Below are 7,103 nucleotides of genomic sequence, written 5' to 3'. Positions count from 1 at the left end.
TTATCTTTGGTGGTGAGGAACTTGGCCGGCTCCGGTGTTGTGCCGTCGGCGTAGCCGAAGACTCCCGCGCCCCTGAGCTGCGGTGTCACCTGCGCGCGCCAGAGGACATAGTTGGTGCGGGTCAGCTTCTCCGTGACTTGGCCGCTGAGGTTGGTCTGGGAAGCGCTGGAGGAAGACATGGCTGGAGATTGGATCGCTAGATGGCTTTAAAGAGGATAGCTCTGATTACCATGTGCGATATGCGAAAACGCCTTGTCCTTGGTGCGAGGGTGCGTGTTATAGGCAGGGGCGCAACAACCCTGTAGCGCATACATGAGATCTTACAGGAGACTTGGAGAGGAAGGGATAGAGTACGTTACAATAGATAGATATCAACTAACTACCTAGCCTATCTGATTAAGGCATGATTTCATTCGCCTGGAACATAGCACCCGAAGGAGGAAAATAAATCAATGCAGACAAATCAACAGAAGATGTTAGATCAGTTAATTGACATTGGAGCCAGCAAAGTAAAGTTTAGATCATTGTCTGAACTTCGGGACTAAACAGTATTTTAACAAAACAATATTGGTGCCTTTCTACACGAGACTCTCATCATTGAAAAGTTCAACATCTCTAGATACAATAATTATAAGATACATGTGAAGATGAACATGACACAGAAAACCACTGGATAGTCCAGTTGGGCCAAATAACATTCTATTTCCTTTTTATAACAATTTGTATTCAATACCTACAAAATTGGACTTCTCATCCACCGCATCAGTTCTTCGCTTTATTGTCAATCGTCACATGCTTTTCCCTCAAAGATCTATTGCATCAACAGCAACAAAAATGCCCAGCCTAGACCCTTCTATCTGGGGCTTGAGGTATGAAATCCCCCGGATTAATACAACATAAAAATAGTGGCACAACCTCATATTACCCGAAACGGTTTGAAACTCCCTAGTTTCTAGGATAAATATGCCATTCTACCTTTGTTCTTTGTCGAAATGGACTTCAGTACATAGGTTGCCATGGACCACAGGAAACATGGGCGTACAAGTTGCACTAAAATTGAACCATTCGAATGCCAATTTGTACCTGGACATCATGCAAACATGACTTTAAAAAAGAGGCGGTTATTCATTCAAATAGTAAATTCCTTCAGCACGCTAACTCTGAATTGTTTCTTAATTATCAAACATATGGAGCCAATTAAGTGAAAATGGAAAAGTATATTTCAATCAAAGCATGCACATTCAGCCAAAGATAGACTTTAACATCTGATTCCTTGCTCGTTTAGAGCACTTGACCACACTGTTATTCGAAATGGCTTCTAGGCAGGTGCAATCTTACTGATAATGTTTTTTTATACTAAACATATTTAGCTCGAGTAGACAACAAAAAATTCCTTGGAAAGAAGGATTAGCTAGCTTCTCATTGGTGACAGCAGCAAACTGTCCTGATTGTGGTAAAAAAAACTAAAGATGTTAGAGTTTCCTGTTTCCGGATTGGGCTTTCTTGTGTCCATTTCAGATGAACCTATAAAAAGAGCAGTGTCTGGACTTTTCGGAAGAGTAAAAAAGTTGAATAAATCACACATTTAGATCCGTGAAATTTTTAAATCTGTGACCAAATGTAAAGAACTTGCTAACGGAGAGGAGATAACTACACAGTGCTTCTGATAACAGAGAGAACTAACTGCTTGCAATAGTCAATTTTAATAAATAGTTCTCTTGTACTCCCTCCGTTCCAAAATAGATGACCCAACTTTGTACTAACTTTAGTACAAAGTTAGTACAAAGTTGGGTCATCTATTTTGGAACGGAGGGAGTAATAGTTAAAGATAGTACCATGCTGGTTCGGCATAAAAAACCTGCTTTTAAATGCATAGCAGAACCCACAGTTACTAAACAGACCAAGCCCAGAGGATAGGCAAATAAGCTCCAAGGTATCTCCATGTTTACAAAACTCGACAAAATAACAACGCTCTCACCTAAATCATGATCTGAATGTAATATAGGTAAATAGTGATGGCATGATGGCAAAGAAGGGGGGGGGGGGGGGGTCAACCAGTCCAAAACTACAAAAATTCTTCACTGTCTGGCAGAATGAATGATGGCATGATGGCAAAAAAGGGGGAAAATGGACAACCAGTCCAGAACCACGAAAACCCTTCACTATCTAGTAACATGCACGACCTGGAATTAGCTATGCTTACTTTTTACAGAGTGAAAAAATAGGACGCTTCCTCCAAATTTATTAACACAAAAAATATCTAAATCTCTCTTTTCTATGGTCAACAATTCTGCATAATCAAGTATCTTCCTACATATCGGCTTAAATACAGCAATTCTGCATAATCAAATATCTATCTACAGAACTGCATAAATTAACAAACAAACACAATCAGTTCAGCCAGACATGGAGAACTTCGGACATATAGATTTTTATTCAGGCCAACAATAGAAATGAAAAGTTTAAGTTGCCTCAAAGATGCAAAATACAAATGACTCAAAAGACATCAACTGATCGATGCTCCTACATGGGGAAACCCCTTCTGAATTCCCCAGTCCAGAACTCAACTCTCGATAACAAAGCAACTGTAAATTTCAATCGGATTTGGATAGATAGTTCTTTTTTGTTCGATGATAAAATCGGGGTAGACAGATACTCCCTTGGATGAGGAAGTAGTAAATAGAGAGATATTCGTCTCACGTTGGCAGTACTCACCGCCGACACGGTGGACAGACAACGGCTATGAAGACGGGGTGACAACATTGAGCATTCCAAATGCTATGAGCGCGGCGGCGAAGGTGAACTCCTTGACCGGCGTGCCACACGGCCTGACGTCGCCCAGCAGATCGTCCTTGCCAGTGACAGAAAAGGCAAGGTACAATTAGGCCATTCTTGATTCAGTTCACCAGGCATTTCTTACTACAGTGACTGTATCCCAGACTCCCAGTTGCTAATCCATACATGTTCATAACCATGATAGCATGCTCTCAAAGCCTCCGGCTCCTTCTTGCACCTCTGATTGTGGCATCATGCAAGGAATGTCACTAATAACATAACTATGAAGCATGAAAGGAACATTACTGTTCCAGTTTTTCAGGCGAGCATTCCCGCAAAAGAAAAAAGATCAGGCGAGCACTGCACTATGAAGTAAGAACTGTTTTAAGATAATGTGACAAATATACCTGATGAAGCAAGCAATGCATTGAGTTCTCTCTCCTTAGCATCTCTTCTCATATGCCACAAGTCCCGGTACAAATCTCAGTGCCATAACACGCAGAAGAAAAAGCTCCAACGCTTGGCAGTTCACCCAGTTTGGCAGCTATGCAGACATGGCGTCAGTACGGTACTCTCCAAGGACGTGTAAGATGCAACTAAGCTAGTTTCGAGGCATGCAGAGAAGAGCACGCACCTAAGAAGTCGATGCCGTTGTAGTAGCCATTGCCGGCTTTGGCTCCAGCCTAGCCAAGGCTGCACCTCGCCACGTACAAAGACGCGGGGCCAAGGGCTCTAGTGGCGCTTGAGGGCAAGGCACTGACGGTGTAGGCGAACACAAGGTCGAGATAGTGGCGAGGTGACACAGGCCTGCAGGGCTCCGGCGGCCTGGGAGGTCGCGAGCTGGAGGCGTCGACGGGTAAGGGGGGATCGAAGTCAAGATCCGCAGCGCATGGGCACACGGTGATGGCGAGGACATGGAAAATGGCAACGGGACGGCGCGCCACCGCGGCCTGAGTTTCGCCTCCGCACAGACGCAGGTCGCCGTGCTTCCTGTCCTGCGTGCATGACCACATCGGCCGCGCCGCCGGCCGAGAAGAAGAAAGACACGGTCATCGCCTGGAGGGGTGAGTCACGGACAGGCGGTTAGGTTGAAGAGGATGGGCGTAGGTTGCCGGCATCATGATGGGAAAGAGGAGAATTTATAGAAGCATAAGGCGGTAAAGCGGTGATGACGGGAGTCTTCGGGAAAGAAAGAGATCGAATCAAGAGGCATCCAGAAACACCGGGAATAGAAATTTAAGCGGCGACAGAACGCATGCACATACCAGAAACAAAATCGAAAACAGCCACCACCCATGCCGCTCGGTTGACCAGAAGAACCAATCTCATGCAAAATCGGTAGATCCACCTGAAGATGTACCCTCCCAGATCCACCAATAAATAACGTGGCAGGTCCTCATTGGCCAGGTTTTTACTGATTGTAAAAAGTCAAAAAACCCTGATAAATCAAACCTAGCTAGGTTTAGTATATTAAGAATACGGAGGAATGTAAAATAGAGGAAAGAAACAGTGGTTGTGCGTTCTGAACGCCGGATGGATAACAAAGAGCTGCAGCACTCGTACTAGTCCTAACCACACACTAGCAGAGCTGTGCTGATTTTTAATTCGCATGCTAGTCATTCTTCTCTCACACATGGACCCACACTGCATATTTTATTCAGCTTATCAGTGGGCAGCCTCGGGCTTCCGCCAAAAAAAGAGATCAGGGTAGATGTGTCGATTTCTATAGAATTGACACTGTTAGCAATCCTTTCCTATGGTATACTGTAGCGAATTCCTTTATAACGGACACAACAAAGGGAAAAGAAACCATGAAATCCATAATTTCTTTGGAATGTCCAGAAATCCTGTGAAGCGAACGGGGCCTAAGAAACGAGCACATGCAAGCGGTGAAACGACCCAGAGATCTGAACCGTGGATAAGTGTGATCGGACGGCCAAGAACTTCAAATCGCTATGGGGAGCTGTAGCTCGCCCCCTTTTACTGTTTCTCAATATGGAAAAGAAAAACAATCAAATAATATGGAGTAGTATAAGTCTTGAATCCAGGTTTTGGAGCAAAGACGATTCCGAAAGAAAATCAGATTTGGTGGCAAATTTCTACACAAACTGGGTGGAATTCGAACGAAAATAATCAATGCCAATACGTGGGTTTTTGGCTGGACAAAAAGGCAAATGATTCTCGGGAGCCCTGTGTGGCGCCCACTGGCGAGATAATTACACGATAGTACCACATTTGGGCGGTGGTGGCGAATTGGTATCACTTTTGGTAATTTTTACGTGTCAGTACCACGTTTGGGTCGAACTGTTGCAAATCGCGCTAAACTTCGTATTTCTATGTATTGACGCTGGAATTGACCGCCCGGGCCCGCGCGTCAGCTGCCACGCTGGCGAATCGGCACCCGCCCCCGCGCTCGATAGGTGCGGTCCAGCTCGAACCGGACCGGCCCGTGCTCCACTTCTTCCTCCTCGCTCGTGCCTCCCTCCTCGCTCCTCTCTCGCCGCCCTCGTCGCCGCCCGCAGCATTGCCGGACCGGACCGCCGCCGCCCGCCATGGTTTTCGAAGACGAAAGCAGTGAGGACACGTCCAGCCTGCCGTACATGCACTCGACCTCATCCACGGACGGGCTTAACCAGGTGATTTTCCTTGAGCTAGGTTTAGGGTTAGGGTTTCAGATTTGGGCCTTTTTGATTTGGTTGATTTCGCTGGGTTTTGATTTGGGCATTTTGTTTGTACGAGCTTCGGCAGGTCCCTTTCAGCGTTGAAGATCCAGATTACCAGGAGCTTGAGCTGGAAACGATGTCACCATGTGAGAAGCACGGCAAGGCATCTGAGAGGCTTGTCGCATTTGAAGGAACAGACACAGGGAGAAGGTTCTTAGCATGTGCAGAGCCGGTATGAATTGTAGGCTGATAGTGGGATATTATATTTAGGTTGATAGTGTCATATTATTGTTGGTTTGACAGTGGCATATTGAACATGAGTACAAGGCTTGATTATTAGGGCATATTCACTTTTGCAACAGCAGTAGCTTGTGTAGTTTAATGACAATGGTACTGTTATTTTGCAGCGGGATTGTTCTTGCTATCATGTGAAATATTCAGTTTGGGACTTCTACACGTTTTATGTTGCTGTTGTGGCATTTTTATGTAGTTGAATGACAATGCTACTGTTAATTATGTTGCTGTTACTTTTGCTCCTGTTTGGAACTAAATATTGAGTGAAAATGTTACTTTTATGTTGGGATGGACCTTCTGTTATGTATCTAAATGCTACAAATATTCAGTTGAATGGATAGTATGTACTGCATATGCTTTGGCAGTTCACCAAGTTTGCAGTTTGAGATTGCTCTTGTTTTGTAGCTGATTAGCAAAATCTAGTTCAAATCTGTAGCTGAGTGGTGCTGTAATTTGTCATGCTGTTATTTAGTGGGTAGGTACATCTCAATTACCAGTGTAGCTTAGTGGTGCTATTATTACCAATGTAGAAAGGAAAAACAGTGCTATTGCTTTGCACTAGTTATTTACCTGTGGCATGAACTAACTTGTTTATTTTTTATCTTTTTACTCTTTTTGCAGGAAGGGCAGAATTGTGGGTTTGTTGAATGGGTTGATCACCAGTGGCCCCCAACAATGCAAAATGCATTGTTGAAGCTGTGGGCAATGGTTGAAGATAGAAAGAGTGCTAGGGTGAATGATAATCTTGAAAGTTCTTTCACTATCCACCATCTGACAGAAGAGAAGAACAAGCTGGAGGCCAACTATGACAAGTTAGTCCAAGATATGCATGAGCTTATGAGCTTCCAGGAGGAGAGGGTGGTGGATTTCAGATATCTACAGTCTAGCATTACATATCAGCAACAATGCATAAGTGAACTGGTGGCTGATATGAAGGCACAAATGGCAAAGAAAGATGCAGAGTCTGAGAAGCTTAATCATAAGTATGAAGTGCTACTGAACCTGACAAGAGCTCAAGCAACAATCATCCAGAACTTGAAGTTGAAGAATATTACAGACATGCAATTGCTTAGTGAAGCTAAGATGAACTTGGAGTTGAAGAATGTAGAGCTCACAAAGTCTGAGGAGAAGCTCACCCAAGATAAGCTAGAGTTGAAGTTTCAGGTTGCTGATTTGCTTAAGGGAAAGGAAAAGCATGGTGAAGAGAAGGGGCAGCTAGAGCTTTAGATTGCTGAGCTGATGAAGGCAGAGGAGAAGCTGAAGGAGAAGATCAAGGGGATCCAGGCCATCTTAGAGAAGTGAAGAAAATGAATATGAGACTAGTGGGCAATGCTGACCTTTTGGGCATGATGGTTGTGTAGTGTATGGCTC

The 7,103-nt window shown here is 44.3% G+C and overlaps 1 long non-coding RNA gene across 2 annotated transcripts; it reads right to left on the bottom strand.

Moving 5' to 3' along the window:
• Positions 1–508: 508 nt before the first annotated feature.
• On the bottom strand, positions 509–4,008 carry LOC123099594 (uncharacterized). Of its 2 annotated transcripts, none has more exons than XR_006448192.1 (3): positions 3,410–4,008; positions 3,183–3,319; positions 509–1,083 (listed from the first exon to the last, which is right to left on the bottom strand). It is a non-coding gene; the product is annotated as an uncharacterized lncRNA (long non-coding RNA). The 2 variants fall into 2 exon arrangements; XR_006448191.1 differs by lacking the exon at positions 509–1,083 and adding an exon at positions 1,933–3,015 and having other exon boundaries at positions 3,410–4,006.
• Between the last annotated feature and the right edge of the window lie 3,095 nt (positions 4,009–7,103).

This window comes from Triticum aestivum, chromosome 4D, assembly GCF_018294505.1.
Source record: "Triticum aestivum cultivar Chinese Spring chromosome 4D, IWGSC CS RefSeq v2.1, whole genome shotgun sequence".
Taxonomy (NCBI): domain Eukaryota; kingdom Viridiplantae; phylum Streptophyta; class Magnoliopsida; order Poales; family Poaceae; genus Triticum; species Triticum aestivum.
Note: the sequence above shows the minus strand (reverse complement) of the source record. Positions and strands in the feature narration are given on the sequence as shown.